Source organism: Mixophyes fleayi, chromosome 2 (genome assembly GCF_038048845.1).
Source record: "Mixophyes fleayi isolate aMixFle1 chromosome 2, aMixFle1.hap1, whole genome shotgun sequence".
Taxonomy (NCBI): Eukaryota; Metazoa; Chordata; class Amphibia; order Anura; family Limnodynastidae; genus Mixophyes; species Mixophyes fleayi.
This window is the reverse complement of record NC_134403.1, coordinates 32,760,026-32,782,796: the sequence shown is the minus strand read 5'-3', so window position 1 is coordinate 32,782,796 and position 22,771 is coordinate 32,760,026. Positions and strand designations below refer to the sequence as shown.

Sequence of the window (22,771 nt, the reverse complement as noted above, 5' to 3'; positions counted from 1 at the left end):
CCTAGATCTTGCATGAAGGTTTAGAAAGACAAATGCGATTGTATGATTACTGTTTAGTTTTCCATGTCTGGTTACTAAAATTATACTTCCCGTTAAAATGTTTACTTTAAAAGCAACAACGCCAAGAATTTAGTTTATCAAAGCCAAACGCCAGAGATTGATTTATGCGATAACTATAAATGAGTAAACTATATATTACAAATTCATAGGACCAAGGGGACCCCAATTCTATGAAATACTCAACTCCACCAATGCCTTCTTCTCCAGGGATACTAGTCTAGATGTTCGAATGTGTAAGTTTAGCAGTGGGAGTGTCAATGCAACTGATTGTCCAATCAGATCTTGTGACAAATGACATAAATTGGAATCTGCCTAACCATAGCATAGGCAAACAGAGCCTGGAGCACTGTATAATTGAGGTGGCTGGACCCTGCCCCCGCTTCACACGGCTCTGCTTAAAAAAGGGAGAGCTGTGTGCACCCAACAGTAGTCCACGCAGCATTGCCCATGTATATTATGGGGATAAGAAGCGTTGGAGAGAAGCCAAGCACCGTCTAAAATTATAGCCACGCCCCCATGCATGCTGGTCATGCCCACTGGTGGCGTGGTGTGGAAACCCCCTCTACAAATCCTGCATTTGCCCCTGCACAGGACTCCCGAAAAGGTTGTCTTGAGCTCTCTAGGTCACTTAGCTCTAAAAAGCAGTACTACGTATTAAAATCATAGTAAATTTTTAAAGGGTTGTTCACTTTTGATAAAAGTCTTCTTCTATAAACAGGCCACCTCCAAAGCTACCCCATGCCGGGAGAAGGAACACAAACTTATTACACTCCAATAGATCTTTAAAAGTGCTTTATAGAGCTTTATTGAAGCGCTATGGATGGATTGAGCAGCAGAATGAGCCAGTACTCAGCTGTAGGTAACGGGTTCTCCGGGGTGCAGCCATGGGGGGTAATATTTCATTATGAAGGGGCAGCCCAAGGTGGACAGACTCTTCAATTCTCTACATTTTTATTTAAAACAGATGTATAATGAACTGCTAAAGTTACACGTATTGTTTATGTATTTCTCCAATTATGTTTGATTGGTTGTAATGTATGTCAAGTTCTTAAGCATAATAGTATTAAATATAGTGATTATAAGCACTGCTGCTATAGTATTATGAAATGTATTAGTTCATAGACCATTTAAAATTAGCTAGTAAATACTTTGACCTTCTGAATTACCGGTACCAGATAATGGAATTATAGAGCAAAGTAATAACTTGTTGGAGATTATTTTTCAACAACGCAGTCAGTTTGCATCACTGACACATACAATTTGTTACCTGTTTCATATTATAGTGCTATAATGTCTTTATACACTTCATATTATTATGTGCTCTTGTGCACTATAATCAGCTCTACCACTATATTCATGAATCATTTTAAGTGTTTTACATATCTTCACTGGATACTGGGTGCATAAAACACATCCTACATGAAAAGCTGTGGGTATTTGTAACACTTTTTTTTTTATAACATAAACAAGCAGTAATTCATTTTATTCTAGTACTGTAGATTATGATTGAAGGTTATGGAACATTAATCCTTACAAATGCGTGTGCATATTTTCTCTTATTTCAGATTTAGAGGGTATGGTACTAAACAGACTCAAATTATAGTGCTACTAGGCAACCAAGGCAAGCACCTATTATGTCCTCGCATGTTGTAACATTAAAAATTACATTTACACCAGACAATAAGTTTGAAAGAGATACTTTAAACTTGTTTAATGTTTATGATAAGCTGAAACTTTACTGTTCATTAAAAATAGCAAATTCTTCCAAGCAATGGGAATGTAGACACTGAGGGCCAGACTCTTTATGGCACACATACCGAGCGCAATGTGCGCTTGATTCAGAACATGCGTAATTCAGGTCTGCGCACATTCAAATTCAACAAGGAAGGGATCTGACGATACGTCCGCTGATGAATACGGGTGTAGGTCTGCCCTGCTCTACTACATAAACACAAGACACTGCAGGATATGTCCAATGCCTATGTGGAATATAAATTTTCAAAAGAACGAACATAAAAAAAATTCCAAAACTATTCAATTAATGTCATCTGTTAATATAGGCATTAATGATGAAACAGTTTTAAAAAGAAAGTTTTGTTTTTTTTAGCCCCCCAATGAAGTACATTTGATTAGGATGATCTTCATGTCTACTGAACATAAAATTCATTTTTACAGTTTCTCCTGTTTGCAAACACATGTTATAGCATGCATACGAGACTGTCATCACTAGTGCTCAGGACTTAGACTAGCCCTGTAGCTGAAGCAGAAGATACGGCAGAAAAACAAGTAACTCTGAGACGCCCAGAGCATTAATCAGACGTGCCTGCTTGCGCCTGAGTTTGGCACGCTCTTTACGGTACATTGACTGCGGGTGAACACCCCTTCCCCGCCTTGTTCTCTCCCAGAACTCGGAGGCTGTAGTAAGTGTCCTTTGCGTACGAAGATGAATCGGATGTAGCTGCGCTTACTGGTGTATGAGCGAGCGCTGGGCATGCGCAGGGTTATTTTGCATATGATACGAACAAAATCAACAGATGCACGCCTTGATGAAACGGGCCCTAAATGCGCCGACTGCAAAACATATTACACTGCAAGATGTTCAACTTTTCCCTCAGTTCCCAAAAATATCAACATTCAAAACTTAGTAGTCTTTGTACAGTAGAACACTTACAGAAATATGTGAACTCACAATTATTTTAGTCACGAATAGGATTCTCAAGCCACGTTGTTGAAGTTTCTCATCAAGTCGTATTCTTTAAAAACTGAATTGTGCAGTTTTGTGTTGGATGTTCAGATCAGCTTGCACAATTATCTCTACACTCATTATTTTTGGTGTTAGCGCTACCCACATATGTTATAATTTAATCATACAATTTGATTGTCATTAAAATAAATAGAAACCTTTCTGTATGAGTGAGTTAAGCAATCAAATTCAATCCAAACTACATCGTCAGACCAGATGAGTTTAAAATTGTCATCTTAATGTGATTGAATCAAGTATGTAAGCAATCAGAAAAATATTGATATGGGGTGGGTAATCTTTTGATTTATTATTTTTGTCTCCAATCAGATCTCACAAAAATTCAGTGTATTATGTATTGAAAACGTAAAACGGGATTGGTTTGTGAAAAGACCATACCGTTCGTATAGCTTAAGGTATAAAGGTATCCCAAGATTAGTCATTATACTGGGTTCCTGAAAATTGTTCTCATCCAAGTTCCACTACGAATAATTGTTCCAGCTGTACAAAACAACATTTATTTGTACAACATACTGACTCATTGGTTTTTAATTTATAGCTTAGCTATTGTATTTCAAACATGGAATCCACAAAACAATGTCATCATTATCATTAAGCAGAATCCCACCAACAGAAAAATTTAGATGGTTGTGTGTTCTATCGAATGTATCGCACTGAACCTCATAACAGCATGACCAAATGTTTGCAGACCTGGATGAAATACACTTCTAAGGCTTATCACACTATAGCTATACAGAAATTGTGTTTGATCATGGAAAATAGAAGCTATTACAGCCATTCTCTGCAGTAAGTCATTAGCTGTAGATGGCTTGAAAATTCCTCTGTATAAGTAACAATTATAACTGTTGTCTTTTCAATTATCATAGTGGTTTGAGGCACCTTTTGATTATTGTGTTCCACTCCAAGTATGCCATTGTGGTCAGGTCAGTTATAGTCCATCATCGTCACCATCTCCCCTGCAGGTCTACTAACTGTTTCTACACACAAGTCAACATTCTATTTCTAGAATTCTAGACTTTCCTCCTAAAATTCAATTGATAGAGTCAATTTTCCATATTCAAGCCTTGCATGTTTTTATTGGTTAGATACCCTTTAGCAGGTGTATCTAACACTGATCTTATTTTCCTTGGTAAGGGGATTGAAAGCAGTCCTCGTCACACTTCTTGCCCCTTCTGCCGCAATGTCTGCTAACATCAATGGTTTCTGATGTATTCACCAAGAAAAGCGACAGATTGAATATATTTCTTTGTTACACATAACACAATGTAGCGATCTCCAAGATTTATACTGTCCCAGTCTGACTGAAGAGATTATCCTTCAACTGCAGGAAATATGAGATATACTCTGCTAGATCTACCAAACAAACAAAATTAAGCAAGGTGTTTGGGTCTTTAAAGTCTAGTGTAAGTAAAAAAAAAAGTCAAAACTGGTCTTAGCCTTTGATAATTGCTTCTAAAAAGAAAGAAAGATATTCCTTCTTGTTATGAACAGAAAGCAAACCATAACCCTTTAGGCACAAACTTTTATAAGAAGAGAAAAGTTAAAGAAGTACTTTTGTCAAAGGAAGTTGTATGGACAGCTTCAGGTGACAAATGTAAATTGAAATTTTTATTAAAGAACAATAGAGAAGCTTTTGTGAATCCCAGTAGCAGTGTTCTGGCATTGAATCTTTTCAAAATGCATTCCTTGGGGCAGGACGACCTGAAGTAACATCACAGCACCATGTGCAATGTTTGTTGCAATAAACTACTACTGCCATAATTCATCAGATGCATGCATCCTTTAGACGGAATTTGTCTCTCACTTGTGACGTCATCACCCAGTTGCATGTACCCTGGTTGCATCATTTAGTGTTTGAATCTTTGCACACACCTAACGACTGCAGAGAAAGTAACACAAAATAGATTTTGAAGCATGTTTATGTAGTAGGCAGCTACAAGGCTGCTTACTAGTGTTTGCTACCTAGAGCATCAATATTATTCTACTAGAAGCCAGGCATCTATGCATCTGCAAAACTAAAATTCACGGATATCACGTTGTACTTGTAAATATGTATTGGGACCGAATATATTTAATGGAACGGTCAGTGATATTTCTTGAGTGGTCCGTGATCGGATAAGGTGTATCAGATTAATATGGCCAGCCGGAGAGTCAGTGAAATGCACACAGGTCTGGTATGGCAAAAACTCTGATTTACTCAGACAATGACACCAGTTTTAAAGTTCAGATAACGTAGAGATATCGCAATTGCGCAAGTGTATAATATATGGCATTATGCCAACGAATAGAAAAGTACATATCTCAAGGCTTAGCAGACTAGATAAAAAATACATTAGATGTGGGTATAGTGATATCTCAACGTATTTCTAGAAATTCTGCTAATAGGCATTAGATGTACCTGATGACCTCCAATATCGGTACATTCTTTTCTTTTTTATGTATTGTACCTGACACCTGCAATGCTTAGAACTCAAACAGATATAGGATGAATCAATGATTATTTGAATGTCTATGTCTACAGCAAACAAACTTCCTTCTGTTACAGCCAAATATTTCACATTTTGTCTCATAAGTCCATAGCCCTGGTGTCATTTTTCTGCCCAGCAGTTCCTAGGTTTTCGTGCATAGTTGAGTCGCTTGGCCTTGTTTCCACATCGAAGGTTGGCAATTCTTCCATGAAGACCACTTCTGGCCAGACTTCTCCGAGCAGTAGATGAGTGTACCTGGGTCCCACTGGTATTTTCCAGTTCTGAGTCGAAGGGCTGGAGAGCGGTACAATAATGAGTGTCTGCAGACAGCAGTGAAGCATGGTGGAGGTCCCTTGCAAGTTTGGGGCTGCATTTTAGCAAACGGAATTGGGGGTTTGGTCAGGATTAATGGTTTTCTCAATGCTAAGATATACAAGCAGGTACTTACTTATCCATCATGCAATACAATCAGGGAGGCGTCTGATTGGCTCCAAATTTATTCTGCAGCAGTACAAGGACTCCAAACATACTGCCAATGTCACAAAGAACTATCTTCAGAAAAAAGAAGAACAAGGAGTCCTGGAAGTGATGATATGGCCCCCACAGAGCCTTGATCTCATCATCAGTGAGTCTGTCTGGGATTACATGACTAGACAGAAGGATTTGAGCAAGCCTACATCCACAGAAAATCTGTGGTTAGTTCTCCAAGATGTTTGGAACAACCTCCCTTCCGAGATCCTTCAAAAGCTGTGTGCAAGTGTACCTAGAAGAAGATGCTCTTTTGAAGGCAAAGGGTGGTCACTTCAAATATTCTGAAATACTCTCCTCTGTTCATTCACTGTGCATTTTGGTAATTGATAAAAATAAACTATTAACACTACTATTTTTGAAAGCATTCTTACTTTGCAGAATTTGTTTCACGTCTGCCTAAAACGTTTGCACAGTACTGTATATATACTGTATATCTGAAATAAAATAAAGCTATAAGCCTCAATATATAAAGTAGAGGATGTTTTGGTTCCTCTGCCTGTGTGGACCCATAATTATTTGGGGCAGGAAAAACCTGAGTTCTGCTGCACTATATAGATGGTTTGTGCAATGCTGCTAAACAAATATCTAATTTTATTAATGTTTGGATTTCCAGCATGAGTCCAGATATTAATGTCAGCGGCTATAAATAATAAAATTCCTTCTTTATTTGATTTTTTTTTTTCTTTTTTCAAACTCATCTATTATTTCTGCTGACAAATGACATCGAACTGTTTACAAATGAGCTAAATGAAAGCCTTTATGCTCATTACATGACAAGAATCTGTTCCATGGGGATTTGTTCAGCGCTGTGTAATTTCCAATTGATTATATAGAAAATAAGTAACATTCATTTGTCATGCTTATCTTTCATTATTTGAATTTCCTCCTCATACTCAATTTATGAAATTACTGTCTGGTTTAATCAGCATTTCCAGAAGCCATTGCTACCCCCTCCCTCAAGCTAAGGCTTTATAGGCACCTCATTGTATGGAGAGCAGCACATTTACAAAATGCTAAAAGATCACAACAAGGAGACGGCATGATACAGAGGGGCAAATTTATCAAACTTTCTGAAAAGGATAAAAAGTGGAGGTGTCGCCCAAAGCAACCAATCAGATCGTAGCCATCATTTTCTAGAATGTGCTAGGAAAAATGATAGCTAGAATCTGATTGGTTGCTGTTTGATTAATCTACCTCATAATGTAATAGCTGTTGCAGACAGGATGAGAGTCCAAATCTAGGGGGAAAGGTGAATAACAAAGTAGCTCTGTCATTCAGACCCTAACTTCTGCATGGTCTTTAGCTTCAGAGAAGCAGATTCCAATGTAAATAATTTACACTATCGCCCAACTTGAAATGCAATTTTTTTTCATTTTAAAAAAAAAATTGCATAATTTTGGCCTCTCACTGCGACACGTAATTTTTGCACGAGGGGCAGGGCCAAAATGATGAGATTCAATGCGAATCACATCATCCTACTCCCTTCACTAGGAAGTGGGTAAGATGCTGAAGAATGGCCTGCTCTCCCGGGAATTACGGAGTCTCCCGGACAGTCCGGGAGAGTGAGTAAGTATGAGTTAAATACACCCCATAGCCAATCACTGTAGAGAATACATAGGGTTAATTAAAAGCTGTAGCCAATCTGAGAATCACAACATTCACAGAGCTAAACCAATTTTACCCAACGGAGAGTTACAACGGTCACAAGGCAAAAATTATATATGTGATATGCACATCAATACACATCAAAAAGCCCAGGGGCGGGCTGGACCGGGGGGCAGGGGGGCAGCGGGCACCTGGGCCGCTCAGTCTAACGGCTGTTCGGGCCGGCCGCCTTCGACCATCCCCCCCCCCCCCCGTGGAGGAAATTCTTTTTTCAATAGTGCCGGCGGCCACATTGGATGCGGCCGCGTCAGTGCACAGGCGGCCGCATCGCGTGTCACGTGATGCGGCCGCCTGTGCGCCCCCCCGGGCCAAAACCTGCCAGCCCTCGCCTGAGAAAGCCTTTTGCAAGACACAGCAGGGAACATTTTTTTTAGTTTATAATTGCTCATAAGTTTGTAACGAACACGCCACATATTTCACTTGCCCAAGAAAATAAATTAATTCAATACAAAACTTGATGCTGAAAATACAATTGCAATGAATCATAGCTTCATTAGTACAGATAACATTGAAAATATGTGGTCACATACACAGTGTTGAATGTGAAAGATACAAGGGAGACAAAGGAACATTTATTAATTGAACCATTAAGAAATCTCCTTTTTTTTTAATTAAAGTCCTTCATATAGTGACATTCAGCCAGATTTACTGCGACTGGAAAAAAATGTGATACAAACTAGTCCCAATGTTGAAATGCAGTTGCCAATTTAATTAATGCACACACTTTCAGCTCTCATTTCCACGCCACGTTTACGAGACAATGCAATAAATTCTGGCACCTTTCTATAGACCTTAATGCTTTTTTTAATATAATTGACATGGCTAATGAATCCCTGCTGGTTCATCATTAACTTGGAATATAGAGAATGACAGGTTGATAAAAGCATTATTACAATGGCAGCAGAGACTTAATACACATTAATGCTTGAGTTAGTTTTTTGGGTTTTTAAAAAGTTGCAAGTCACTTTGCTTAAAAAGAAATTCCTTCCTGCCACTCAGCTATACTCCGCTTCATAAGCAATACTGGCCCCGAACGGTAAGGTGTCAGTACTGCTCCGCCGTGCCAGTCTACGCATAAATAAGCTGACCCATGATTTGCCAGACTGCTATAAGAAAAATGAAAAGTCAAATTGTTTGTTTTTGTTTTAACAACAAGCTTTGGTATGTTTTTACTGCTCCTGAGAGGTCAACTGCTTTTGTAGGGGCTATTAGTAAATCCACTTAAAAAAGCCAACAGTAGGGCACAAAAGCCAACAGTAGGGCACAAACAGTGGCCGTTAAGAATTTCAGTGACCAAAGGAGTTGACAGTGTTTGAATGGGCGTGGCTTGTCAAAAGGGGGCGTGGTTGGGTGAGATCATGGTGTTGCCTATTTTGTGCCAAATTATCAGTTGGGAATGTTGACAGAAATGATGTGGGGTCAAATAGCATTATTCATATAGCTGACATATTATAAGCTATAAATAACCAAATGTGTCTAATAGTAGGTAATTGTGTAATAACTTCCTGACATCAGAGTGCAATAAAGTAACTTTGGTAACTTCACTGGTATTTAAAAAATGGTCAATATGCCAGTAAAATAAATAATTTTACTGCATACACAAATAAGAGTGTAAGCTCTTTGGCTCAAGACTTTAATCAAGTGTCTTTGATCCTGTGCACCTATTGTGTCCGCCAGTTTATATCTCTGTATTATTTGTGTATTTCAACAAAAAGTGTATATTATACATATATATATTTATATTTTATATATGTATAATTATATATATATATATATATATATAAAGACTTATTTATTTTATCATTGCATAATACACAATAAAATTTTGTCCAATATCTCTCAATTCAGTGATATCTGCTTATTCCTAGAATGAACTGTGTCCATTTTTTTAAAAAACCCTCAAGAACATGTCATAAAAGGAAACAGCCCCTTTAGACACATAGGGCTAGATTTACTAAGCTGCGGGTTTGAAAAAGTGGGGATGTTGCCTATAGCAACCAATCAGATTCTAGCTGTCATTTTGTAGAAGGTGCTAAATAAATGAAAGCTAGAATCTGATTGGTTGCTATAGGCAACATCCCCACTTTTTCAAACCCGCAGCTTAGTAAATCTAGCCCATAATGTATACACCTTGCAACCCCCACATAAGTGTCACATGTTTCTTAAATTATAATAAATCCAAGATACCAAATGCTCCAAATTGTAGACTTTCTTATGTATGTATCGCTGGTACATGGTATGTAGATCACCAATCCTGGAGCCATCTGTGGTTTCCAGCATACTATAAATCTTCATAGTACAAGCGCACATCCAATGTCAATCGGAGCAGCGGCCATTGTTTTGGGACTGTAATTCTGACCAGCTGTCAGAGCATTGGTAGTGCAGGATAATACATACTAAGGCCATGTAAAGTACTGTATAACGAGTTTATACTGGGAGCTATATAAGTGACCTTTACCCAGGGGGTGTGGTCCCTGGTAGACCTTACCTATAAGCATCCACAATAAACTATTACACTGGTTAACTCAAACATTCTTCTCTGCGCAGCACACAGGGGTAGGGAAGGGGGCAGTCCCTACCACGCATGCCAGGAACACTACCCATAGCACTGTACCAGGGCCTTCAGATAAAACGCAGGCTCGGGCCTGTAGTGTGGTCGGCCTTGACAACTTCACTAAGCAGCATAGAATGAACAACAAGTAAAAAACACATAATTTTAATAACTTTTACATGTGTATATATTGTGTACAATAGCGTAATCGAGACAATTTCTGTATCCTGCTCCTTTTACTTAAATCATAACTGGTTTCGAGGACCAGGGGGTATACTTACTAAATTATGTATTTGAAAAAGTGGAGATGTTGCCTATAGCAACCAATCAGATTCTAGCTGTCGTTTATTTAGTACATTCTACAAAATGCCAGCTAGAATCTGATTGGTTGCTATAGGCAACATCTCCACTTTTTCAAACCTGCAGTTTAGTAAATACACCCACAGATGTCTGTATAGTCTAAATAAGAAACGTAGTTTTTCTAACTGATAAACTTGGATCCCAGACACATGTTGGTTTATGGAGTCAGAGCTCTATGTCAACTATTCAACACAAATATATCTCAAACTGAGGCAGAGTCACTAATATTTTACTAAAATCTGATGGTTCTGCAGCAAATAATATGGAGAAAAGATAATAATGTCAAGACATTTAAATAGTCGATTTCAGTGATTGAAATAATTTTTGTATACGGTTTGTTAAAATAGAAATGTAAACTTTTAACATACCCGTTATGCGTCTTTAAGAAGATATCTTCTGGAATGAGGACTGAAAGGGGCAGAATCTGTACATTTCAGCAAATATTATCCTAGAAAATATAAAAAAAACATTATTAAAAAAATAAAATAATAAAATAAATGAATATTTTTTTTCATATTGCAAACAGCTACCACTTTAAACATATGATTTATGTTGTAATCATACTTGCCAACTCTCCCGGAATGTCCGGGAGACTCCCGCATTTTGGGTGAGTGTGGCAATCTCGCAGCATATGGCCCCACGCTCTGATGTAAAATGATGCGTTTTGCGTCATTACGTCAGGGGGACGGGTCCAAAATGACGCTATTTTGGAGCCCCACTCCCCGCACGCCCACCTGCCACAGGGAGGCTCCCGGACACTAACTCCAGGAAGTTGGTAAGTATGTGTAATCCTAAATATATAAACCGCTCACTTATATGTTTAGAATTGTCTTTTAACTACCTATATTTTTTTAGCTATGAGAAATATTGATTAGGCTGACAGATATTCTGTACACATGGATTATCTGAGCTTGTCTATGCAGACGTGGATAATGTCAAATAAAATACATTGGTACAAGAAATGTAAAGTGAACATATTCTATATATATATAAAAGGTACTAAAATTATATTAATTCATGAAAATAATCCCCAAATAAAAGGGTGGTAGCACTATTATATTTACGTTTCCTAAGTTGTACATTCGAATGCCAGCTCTCACCATGTGCTGTATAATGTGTGTGTATTTATTTAATATCACAAGAAGTATCATGGTTACAGATAAGTATAGAAATAAAAGAGTACACAAATAACACATAGATATAAACAGGCGCATACAATAAGTGCAAAAGATCAAAGACACTTGATGAAAGCCTTGACCCAAAGAGCTAACACTCGTATTTGTGCATGCTGTAAAATGATTTATGTTACTGGAATATATAACATTTTATAAATGTTAGGAGGCTTAAACAGCAATAAAGTTACCAAAGGTATTTTATTACACTCCGATGCCAGAAAGTTATTACACAATTACCTACTATTAGACTATTGGTTATTTATAGCTTATAATATGTCAGCTATATGAAAAATGCTATTTGACCCAACAACATTTCTGCCAACATTCCCAGCTGGTAATATGGCAAAAATTAGGCAACACCATGATCCCTCCAAACCACACCCCTTTTTGACAAATCACGCCCATTCCAACTCTGTCCACTTCTTTTGGTCACGGAAACACTTAACTGCCACTGTTGAAATTTGTGTCCTACCGTGGGCCTTTGTAAGTGGATTTACTAATAGCCCCTACATAAACAATTGACCTCTGTGGGGCAGTAAAAACAATTACAAGCTACTGCTGATCCAAGTATGCTGCCACATGCCCACCAGAATAATATCTTTGCTACAAGTGTATTAACCAAAGAAATGAGAGATCACACATACCAAAATACCATTTGCACTTCACTCTTCAATAGTAGCTTTAAAATACATTGGGCCTGATTCATTAAGGAAAGGAAGCAAAATAATGGAGTAACTTTGCACCTGGGCAAAACCATGTTGCATTGGAGGGGGAGGTAAATTTAAAATGTGGGGACAGAATTACAGTAGGGGTAGGACATGTCCTACATCAACTTTAAATTTCAGTGTAAACATAAAGCTATCAAGTATTTGTTTGCTACATGAAAAAAACAGCCAGTATTTAATTTATGGGCAAAATAATGAACTAATATACACCCCTTGCATTGTAACATGGTTTTGTCCAGGAGAAAACGTACTCATTTTTTTTTACTTACTTTCCTTAATGAATCAGGCCCAGTAAATTGAATACGTAACAGAGGGAGTATAATGCAGCTAAAATTCAAGATGTAAGTAAATTTGAAGGAGTAACAAACTTTTCATAGTTTAAGAGACACTTTAAAAAAATAAGATAAGCAAACTTATGCCGAAATTTCATGCAATTTGAGTTTAGTGGTAATAGGCCATTTTGCAGAGGTGCAATTTTCCACAGATTAAAAGTTTAACTTTTGCTTCTCCATTTTGTGGAACGTGATTTTGCACTGTACCGGTAAGCATATATTATACTCTGGGATATCGGGGGGAGGTGGGCGTGTTGGGTTCGGCGGGTCACGTCATTTGGCCCCACCCCCTAAACGTCCATCACCGTTTCTGTACAATTACAGGGGGGGGCACGATAACGCGCAATTCACGTCATAAGCTCGGCCACTTTTTTATAGAGGTATTTCGTAACCAGGAGGTTGCCCTGCTCTCCCGGGATTCCGGGAGGACTCACAGAAATTCGGGAGTCTCCTGGAAATTCAAGGAGAGTAGGCAACTATGTTGCACTCTAAGGGCCTGAGTCATTAAGGAGAGCAAAGCATAAGAGGAGGAGTAACGTTGCACTTGGGCAAAACCATGTTGCATTGGAGAGGTAGGTAAATTTAAAATGTTGGGAGATATTTATAGTTGGGGTAGGGCATGTCCTAGATCAACTTTAAATTTCAGTGTACAAATAAAGCTATCAAGTATTTGTGTATTAGAAGATGAAAAAACAGCCAGTATTTAACTTACTTGAAAAAGAATAAACTAATTGCACCCCTTGCATTGTAACATGGTTTGTAACGAAGAACATTTACTTTTTTTATCTTACTTTCCTTAATAACTCAGGTCCTAAGACTTTGTACACATCGATGACTTACAGAGTTACACTGACTGTCTTTGGTGTATTCACATACAAGAGCCCATTGTTTTCACTGAATATGCTCTTTGCAAGGCGGACGGACGTAGACACAGCAACCAGAGGAAGACCGCAGAGCTTGGTAAATCTGTCTCTTAGGACTTGCAGATCTGTATGTAAGATGTGAGGCTATGTCAACATTTGACTTTGAAAGTTTATTGACTATAAGTAATGTAAGGCATGTTTAAAATCCATCTGACCCGGAACAAGGTCACTAAGCTGACTGATAACTTTGTTTTACCTGCTTTAAACAACAGAGCAACATCAGGTCATTTTCAAACATTACTCACTTTACTAGAACTTTGGTGATCCTGATACATTTTGCATAAAAACTCAAAGGTGTAACTTTGGTGCTCATTTAAATATTTCATTCCTTTAGTCGAAATCTCATTTTGGTGGATCTGCAAATCTTTATGTGCATTAGAGTGCAGACAGGGGAGGGCTGGCAGACTTTAGCCCGGGGGGGCAAGCACACAGCACTGGCCCATAAGTAGCGGCCCATCCTTAAAGGGTGGTTTTTGGTACAATATATATTTATCTATATAAAAAGAGGCTATTTTAGTGTTGCTTAATCCATATATATATTTTTATGCCCAGGCCCTGAGCTGGATTAAGGCTCTGGGGGGCCTGGGCACTTTAGACAGGGTAACCCCCTATGATGTAACATGGTTATAATTTTAGACAAATACACAGGCAATACTGTGTGCACTACTGTTAGGTGCACACAGTTCTGCCTTCACGAGCAGCACACGGTGAAGCGGGACATACCTCCCAACTGTCCTAAGCGAAACAGTCGCCCAAATTCGGGACTGTCCCTCCAGATTCAGGACAGTTGGCAGACTGTCCTGCTCTCTCTTACCTGTTCTTGTCACTTTCATCACTTGTGGCTGCTGGTTACTTTAGCTCATTTTCTGGTTGTCTGGATCCTAGAATGTTGGAGGCCCTATTTGGAAAAACAATGGATACATGAGATTTAGAAAACTCCAACTAGCCCCAGTGTTAAATCAGTAGCACTCACGTTTTAGAATTAGGCCTCCCTCCACCCCCAACATTAAAATACTAGTATTCACATTTGCTAAATAGATCGATTTCCCTCCAACCAGCCCCAACATTAAATTAATAGTATTCCCATTTAATACATAATCCCTTTTCTCTCCCTCCAAACAGCCCCAGCAATAAATTAAATATTTACAATTACAAATAATAAATAGCCCTCCTCCCCAAAATCAGTCCCACATTCAATTAATAGCCCCAAACCAACTCACCTTACATTAATAGGACCCAATATTAAATAGTCCCACCAATAAATTAAATTGCCCCACATCACCCCACAAATAAAAGAGCACTCATTAAATAATTAGCCCCCACTTGCACCACCATTAAATAGCCTACCTCCCACACTATATTAAGACCCCCCCCTTCCCTCACATATATTGACATACTGTCCCCACACACACTATATTTATATACTGGCCCCTCACAATCACACACTATATTTATATACTGGCCCCCCACACTCCCACACTATATTTATATACTGTCCACACACACACACACACACACACACACACACACAATATATACTGCCCACACACACACATACAATATATACTGCCCACACACACACTATATACTGCACACACACACTATATACTGCACACACACACACACAATATATACTGCCCACACACACACACAATATATATATACTGCCCACACACACACACACACACAATATATATACTGCCCACACACACACACACACACACACAATATATATATACTGCCCACACACACACACACTATATACTGCCCCCCCCCCACACACACTATATTTATATACTGGCCCCCCACACTCACACACTATATATTTATATACTGCCCACACTCACACACTATATATTTATATACTGCCCACACTCACACAATATATACTGCCTAAACACACACACACACACAATATATACTGCCCCCACACACACACACACACACACACACACAATATATACTGCCCACACACACACAATATATACTGCTCATACACACACACACGCAAAATCAATACCCCCACTTACCTTATTCCACCCGTGCATCTGCGGAACTTCACTGTTCACACATGGGATGGCACCTGTCACGTGGTGCGCCTCCCATGTGACAAACCACACAGAGAGTGAAGGAGGGGAGAAGGGGCCGCGGCCAATGGTGAAAGGTGGCTGGTCCCGGAGGAAGGGCCAGTTACCAAATAATAGAGACTTGGGCCGGTTCATGCACCGGCCCAAAATAGTAATTTTCTGTCTGGCCCAGGGTCATGTGCCCCCCTGCCTGCCAGCCCAGCCTGCCCCTGAGTGCAGACAATAATGCCTTTCCGCTGGTCCTGATCCATTCATCAAAGGGTTGCGCATTCAATAAATGCTGCTCTCTTTATGGCCGGTAAATTTGGATTTGTAGTGTACTCCAGATTGTACGTATTTATTTTCAGATATTGTTAACTTGAACCCTAAAATGCCATAAAACGTGTTTACCTGGTGCTGAAATATATTTTGTTAAATCTCTGGCAAAACATTAAAAAATCTCCTATATAAATGGTATGTTCAGACAAGACGAGAACAGATACACCCTAACTGATCGGACAGATGTTGGAGCAGATGTTCCTTAGTCAGATCATTCCTACACATATGGGGCCTGAGTCATTAAGCAGAGCGAAGCATAGAAAAGGAGTAACTTTGCATCTTGGCAAAACCATGTTACATTGGAGGGGGAGGTAAATTTAAAACGTGAGGACATATTTATAGTTGGGGTAGGGCATGTCCTAGATCAACTTTAAATTTCTGTGTAAAAATAAAGCCATTAAGTATTTGTGTGCTATATGAAAATGCAGCCAGTATTTAACTTATATGCAAATTAATAAACTTATTTGCACCCCTTGCATTGTAACATGTTTTGTCTAGGATCAAATTTACACCTTTTTTTGCTTTGCATTGCTCTCCTTAATGACTCAGACCCATGGTGGTGTTACCCAAAACTTACTTATGTATAGAAATTCAGAATTTAATCTTTGCTGTTCACCGGATCATCATCCCTCTAGTACCTAAGTTTTTCTTCTTGTTTCTTGGAATCGCATCAGTAAATTATGATCAACATAAACTGGGCCTGTTTCATTAAGGAACGTAAGTCCAGTTATGAACCGTAAAATTGCTCTTCGCATGCTCAGAAATGGACTCTCTGCCAGCGAACGCAGGTGCATGCAATTCATCTTTGAACGCAAAGGACACTTCCGACTGCCTACAATTCCAAGAAGGAAACATGGGAGGGGAGGGGTGTATGTAAGCAGGGCACTGTACAGTACGGGTGTGCCGAGGACAACTACATGCACAGTCATCTGATTCAAGCTCTGAGCATCTCTCGGACGTGATTTTTAGCCTTATCACTTGCACCAGCAACAGGGCAGGTCTAAGTGCCGACTGATGATGATGAGGCTATTCATTCATGCTAGAACATGTGTCTGCAATTATGAGCAGCTATATAAATGCATTTTATGTACAGTACGCATTAATAACATCCTAAAAATAAATGGAACTCAGCGTGAAATCATTTTAAAAATGCATTGAAAGAGATAACACAAAGATTGCACATGTACCAAATATCAGCAAGTCTCAGCTCAAAAGGCTGTTTAATCCGAAAAAGCTTTGTTTTTCATGGACAGCATACACAGTATACAGTGGCGCACGCAGGGGGGGTTTCTGAGTCTCCAGAAACCCCCCCCCCTGCGCTAACTAAGTGTCCGCTATAGCTGCACTGTCCTATACAGCAGCCGCGGCGCTGTCAAAGAAGCGTCCGCGGCGGTGCTGTAGTGTATACAGCACCGCCGCGGACACTTCTTAGACAGCACCGCGGCTGCTGTATAGGACAGCGCTGAAGAAACGGAGCTGCTGCGGGGGGTGGGTTTTTTTTGGGTCGGGGGGAAACCCCCCCCCCCGACAATCCTCCGTTCGCCCCTGGTATACAATCAAACTGATCAATCACTTGCTCTAAACCATCACCTCAAAACGTTTTCGCCAGACATCCTGATAAATGTATTTCGTGTAAAAACAATGTTTTCAATGCATTTTTATTAATTATTATATTATTAACAGGTGTTAATGTATTTATTTTTTTCTGTGCGTTCTATTCCTTGATAAATCAGGCTCATTATCTCGGCAGCTCTAAATTTGGTACCATTGTGTGATATTCTGTGCTAGGCTTGGGCTACTTGCTGCCTTTCAGCTGTTGTGGAACCATGTCAATACCTGCTGAGACTTGTATAAGTCAAGGCTTGCTGGGATTTGTAGTTCAGCAACAGCTGGAGAGCTGAATGTTGACACTGTGTGGTCTATGCTCTTACCAGTCTTGCCTTTCCTTCTTCCCCAATCCTCAGCTTGCTTACTAGGCAGACAGTAGCAACAGTTACACAATGTTTATTATAGTATTTATTTGTCGGTTACCATTCACACACTGGCTGATGATATGAGATGTGCAAATGATATCAGTGATCATGAATCTGAAGCAGATGGAATCAATTCTCTGGCTTCTCAATATCTTGTGTTATCCCTTTGACCCTTGCAGTATTCCACTGCACTAAAATCAGTAGTGTTTGTGTGGACTGTATTGCTAATACCTGTCTTTGTTTCATGTGGTCGATATATCAATGGAAGTCATACTTATTTATTCCTGAGCAACTATTGACTTGTCTTTTTTGGTACATAAGTGAGATATATGGAAGTTGTATTCAATATATAAATAAAATTAAAGTGAAAGGATAAGCAGTATTTTGGGATAACTAATGTTCCATATGTGATTTTTTTTTTTTTTTCTGTCGTATTGGTTATATTGTTGTAGTATTTGTTATATTTGATCAAAGCCTTATCTGTGTTAAATTTATATGTTGCGTGGGTGTGCTCTGGTTTCCTCCCATACTCCAAAAACACACTAGTATGATAATTGGCTCCTGGCAAAATTAACCTCAGTCTGTCTGTGTGTTAGGGATTTTAGACTGTAAGTTCCAATGGAGCAGGGACTAATGTAAACAACAAATCATTCTCTGGACACCGTTGCAGAATTAGTGGTGCTATATAAACAAGATGAAGACTTTGGATAAAAAATATCTACCTTCCAATATTCACCCGTACTATTACGCTCACCATACTCTCAACATGAATTAGACATGATTGAGTCGCTCCACTTCTATGCCTACTGATAACGTCAACAATCTTCTCTTTCTAATCGCGATAAGTCAGAGCACTTTCTTCACAACGGTAGTGTTGGAAGGAATTTCTAGTTGGAAGGAAGCGTTATGTACACCGTGGACATGCCACCCAACTAGACTCCTGTTCCATCCATTATTACTTTAGGTAAAATATTAAGGTGGCAGGAATTTCAACGAATGGAGACTCCTGGTGTGCCATGGAAAGTGTCTCTTCTCATTGGCCTGCAGTTGTGGCTATTAGATTATAAGCTGCATTACAGTGTACGTAACGCTTCCTTCCAACTAGAAATTCCTTTCAACACTGATGATGTCATCATATATGATGACATCATATATGATTATAGGCCAGCTGTCGTGCTCGTTACAACAGTTATTGCAAGTTACATTAGAAACACAAATATTTATTTTGTTTAGTCCAGTGGGAAAAGACATTACTTAATACATGAAAAGATAAGGACAAGGACTCGAGAAATTACATCACTGTACAATTTACAATAACTATGGAGAAACTGCTTATTTACAGGTACCAATCAATGTAGCAAAAGAGCAGCAAGTAATCTAACATTTTCCTTTTCTTTCAATGTTCACTGCAGTACAATACAATACAGTACGGACGTAGGGGGTTGCATTTCCTGGGTCAGGTGTAACCCCATCCAGCCGAACGTAATACCTTAAGAGTGCAGCGGTAAAATAACTCTATCCAGGGCAACACAATTTGATGGCAAAAAATAATCCACAGGTTCACGTTGGCTGCTCTTCTTTGCATGTGTTTGATTTTTTTGTTGGGGAAGGGGGGGGGGTATCTACGTCTTAACAATAGCAACATGTTTCTCCTGTGCATTCTTGAAATATTTTACTGTATGAGACTATTCCATAAATGTATTTCCTTATGTTGCCTTTCAGTCTTCCTCTCTTCAACTTCAAAGTGTGTCCCTTTGTTCTAGGAAGACTCTTATTTTGAAAAACACTGCCTTCCAGAGCGCTAATATTACTGTTATATAATAGAAACATTTAAATTTATTAACTTCTCTCCTCTAAGTTATTCATGGTAAGTTCTTGAAGTCTTTTGTTATGCATTTCATGTGACACTTTAGTTGGTCTACTCTAATTTATTTTCTGCTTTATTCATGTCTTTTCGGACACAGGGCTTCCAGAACTATACACAGTGCTTAAGGTGAGGTCTTACTGGTGACCTACAATATAAAACTTTCTCTTCCTATTACTAATACTTCTTTCTATAAAACCTTTTATACTACTGGCTTTTACTTCTAGGCTACACTGATTGCTTACCATCGTACCAGCCGAAACTATAACGCCAAGGTCACTTTCCTCTGTTGTCTTTCACATTACATCACCTTATCCTGTATCCTGCTCTTTGATTTTTGTGACCCTTGGCAGGCCAGTGGCACAGCGCCTTGTGCAAGTGTGTATTAAGATTTAAAAATGTGTTTGAATGTAAAAATATCGATACATATCCTAGTGGTGACAGGGGGAACTGGAGCTGTGCCACTGTACCTCTGGTTCCCGTTTGCAGACGGTCCTTGCTTCTGGTAGTCCAGTGGAGGGCCTACTCGACAGCTCAGCAGCCGCTAATTACCACACTACAGCCATGCCCGTTAGTCATACAGCAGCGGCGCTGGAAAAGATTTTAATGCCGCTTTCTGGATTCAAACTAGGAAGCAAAGCACTGGAGCTCAAAGGGCTTCAGCAGTGGCAGCAGGGGTACAGCTTCCTTGGATTCGGCTACCAACTCCTACAACCTGTTTGAACTTGGTGGTAGCACAAGACCACTTAGGAGGGATCCTAGAATTTATTCCGCATGGGATATTTAAAGATAAAATCTCTCACCCCAGACCTACCGTTGGGTGGAGATGGTGCCATGGAAGCGCGTGGACAGGGGAAAAAACATACACTGAGAGTAGTAAAAGTAACATTATTAGCCCAAATTATCTTCGTGATTAGGGAATCGATTGGGACTGGTTAAAGGGACAAACATATGTGTGTTTGACTATATTAAAAGGGCAGAAAGACCCATGTAAATGTATATAAAAACATCTACTACCTAGGTTTTACTTGTTTGTATCAGCAAAATTAATTTTCTTACTATTGATCTGAGACTCACAGATCTATAGTTATTATATTTTTCCCTGCTGCCTTTTTGTGCAGTATAACTATATTTACAGTGTATCTTTACCTTTCTCTGTTCACCTAGAATTACACCTGTCAAGGGTGATTGGTTAAAAAAGTTTAATGGCGCTGCAAGCAGTACTCTTAGCTCTATTAATACTTTTCGATGTATAAAAATCTGGGCCATAAAATTCTGACCACTAAGGCTAGGTACACACTGAAGAATTTTCTGACCGACTTGTTATCTCAAACGATTGAACCTACGACTGAAGGTCCGATTAGTCTGGCAATTCATGCGTACACACTACACACGATTTACCGTCAGATCTGTTCTCTTCATCTGGTCCTCTTGTCACATTGTCACACTGATTAAACCGCCTTGCTATAGCTATCCACATGTCCTAAAGAATTTCGTTAGCTTCTGTGATTCTCAAACGAAGCATTCAATCTCAGAATGAACAAATGAATTATTCCTTCTACAGCACTCTCTACATTTACGCACCGGAACATTCATTGCCGGCATCGGCTGAAAAGAGCCCGACTCTGTAAACTCGATGGAGATCATGAGCATGAGTCCATACACACGACATGACCGGTCGATGATTGGTCGGAAAATATTAAACAGTACAACCAAACAAATGAGCCGACAATCGACCATCATGTCACTACACACAATAACCCGACTTTCGACTGAACGGTCGTATGTCGGCTGATTTGCCCAATTATTGGACGAAAATGCTCCAGTGTGTACCCAGCCTAACACTGCTGATATCAGTGTGTCAATTGCAGCTGATACGGTGGTAGTGGTTGCTATTCAAAATGTTCTTGAAATTATTTATTATATTTGTTATATTATTATAATATTATATTGTTCATGAAAAACATAGAGAGAGTTATTTTTAATGGCATAGTGATCCCGCCATAAGAATTACAAAACATACATAAATTATAGCAATCACAAATTGATCAAAATGTACACTAAGAACCTCATGTTAACTATCAAAGCTATATTATAGAGTTTATATTACTGCAGAGTTTAACATATATCTGTCTCAAATTATGTATAAATATGGTCTTTGTACGCGACACTGATAGACTGGGAGCATGCAGTGCGGTGTCTGAGATCCGCCGCAATGCCATATAGGAAACAGGTACAGCATGTAGAAGGAGGGGAGGGGAGAATGATTTCACCATGCACCCGGAAATCTAGGTGCTGATTGATTTTCCAAGGCAACTTCCCTGGAATGCTCTTGGTGAACTTATGCACATGAAGGACCGATTCGGAACTGCAATTGTTGGTAAATGAGTGTCAACAAGTGAGATAACTAGATATCTGTGCTATGAACCAGCTGGAAAATGTAATTAGTTGTATGTAAATAGCTAAACTTTAGTATCTAGCAATAAATGTGGGAGGACAGTGTATATCCTCCATGTGTGGGGACTATCAGCTTTAGCAATGTTTATTGTCAGACAAATCTTGCAGTCTCAGTGGCCCATGTATAATACTATACTATGCTATTAATTAGTGGCCTGGTGTCTTTATGTCTCACATGAATAATATATTATTGTAAGAAAACAAGTATACAGCATGTAATCTTTACACCAAGCTGTATTGTCAAGCCATGAATAGAGAATTATTTGAACTTATTCAAAATTCATCGAAAGTGCTTGATTCAAGTGTTACAAACTTGCACATTTTCTCATTGAGATTTCTGTTCTGGTTCTATTTGGTTCAGCAGGCGTGGACCACTTTGAAGTTCAAGTTCTCCGTTCACATGGAAAGCCATTTATAAAACTATATAATATTTCCATGATGTGAGGAGGAAAACTCTTTCACCCTACATCAGTCTGTTCCGCTATGTAACATTTCAATAGTCTCCAAGTCCTGCACATATC

The 22,771-nt window shown here is 39.0% G+C and overlaps 1 protein-coding gene across 1 annotated transcript in view; it reads right to left on the bottom strand.

Moving 5' to 3' along the window:
• The window catches only part of CNTN5 (contactin 5), a 1,124,282-nt gene that overhangs the window by 857,735 nt on the left and 243,776 nt on the right, over positions 1-22,771 (bottom strand). The window contains exon 2 of the mRNA XM_075198772.1: positions 10,765-10,844. The gene's annotated coding sequence lies outside the window, so the exon portion shown is untranslated. The remainder of the gene's footprint in view (positions 1-10,764; positions 10,845-22,771) is intronic.